Genomic DNA, 1137 nt, shown 5'->3' with positions numbered 1-1137 from the left:
TGCCCCCAAGCCCCCCAGTGCCCCCATCAGCGGTCACAGCCCCCCTACCCGGTTGACGTAGACGTAGCCAGCGGGGATGATGTGAGTCTTCAGGAAGGTGGATTTGCCAGCTGTGGGGGAGGGAGAGGGGTCAGAGGTCAAGCTTGGGGTCAGAGGTCAAAGGTGGGGGTCAGAGGTCAAAGGTGGGGGTCAGAGGTCACTGCTGCGAGTCAGTATTGGGGGTCAGAGATGATCGTTAGGGAGCTGGGGTCGTGGCTGGGGGTCGGGGGTCGCTGTTGAGGAGGGTTGGGGTCAGCACTAGGGGTCAGGGGTCGTGGTTAGGGGTCAAAGGTCACGGCTGGGGGCAGGGGTCAAAGCTGAGGGTTAGCATTGGAGGTTAGGGGTCAGCATTGGAGATCAGGGTTATAGGAAGGGAGTGAGGGTCACGGTTGGGGGTCAGGGGTCACATGAATGAGGGTTAGGGGTCAGCACCAGGGCCCAGAGATCAGGGTTAGGGGTCAAAGGTCATGGTTTGGGGCAGCAGTCAGGGTTGGGGTCACTGTTAGGGGGTCACGGGGTCATTGTAAGGGGTCAGAGATCACAGGAGTCAGCACGTGGGGCAAAGGGTCACGGCCAGGGGTCAGAGGTCATTGCTGGCGCCATCATTAAGAAGCAGGGATCATCAGCAGCAATCAAGGGGTCAAAGGTCAAGGGTGGGACACAGTGAAGGGGTCAGGGGTCATAAGTGGGGTCAGCAGTAGGGCTCAGGGGTCGCAGCTGGGGGTCAGGGGTCACAGCAGGGAGTGAGGCATCGTGGGGGCAGTGTTTGGGGTCAGGGGTCAGAGGAACAGAGTTGAGGGCCACAGGGAGGGGTCAGAGGTCACAGGGAGGGGTCAAAGGTCACCCACCTGCCGGGAAGCCAACGGCCACCAGCACTTCGGGGCTGGGGGAGGTCAGGGAGGCCTCGGGGGGCTCATAGAGCGGAGCATCGGGGTCCAACCGGCGCTGGGAAAAGGCAAAGGTCAGAGGTCAGAGGTCAACATATGGGGGGGGGTCATAAAGTGCGTCAAGGGGGGGGCAGAATTACTTACAGGGTCAAAGGTCGGAAGGTCGAAGGGCGCCGGTGCCCACCCCAAAAAGAATTCCTCGGGGGTGTGG

At 61.4% G+C, this 1137-nt stretch overlaps 1 long non-coding RNA gene across 1 annotated transcript; it reads right to left on the bottom strand.

The window, feature by feature from the left end:
* Window positions 1-17: 17 nt before the first annotated feature.
* On the bottom strand, window positions 18-1137 carry LOC104916018. The gene is made up of 3 exons (XR_796512.3): window positions 1071-1137; window positions 888-984; window positions 18-110 (listed from the first exon to the last, which is right to left on the bottom strand). It is a non-coding gene; the product is annotated as an uncharacterized LOC104916018 (long non-coding RNA).

This window comes from Meleagris gallopavo, unplaced genomic scaffold (genome assembly GCF_000146605.3).
Source record: "Meleagris gallopavo isolate NT-WF06-2002-E0010 breed Aviagen turkey brand Nicholas breeding stock unplaced genomic scaffold, Turkey_5.1 ChrUn_random_7180001865749, whole genome shotgun sequence".
In the NCBI taxonomy this organism is placed as follows: domain Eukaryota; kingdom Metazoa; phylum Chordata; class Aves; order Galliformes; family Phasianidae; genus Meleagris; species Meleagris gallopavo.
This window is presented reverse-complemented; position numbering and strand designations above follow the sequence as displayed.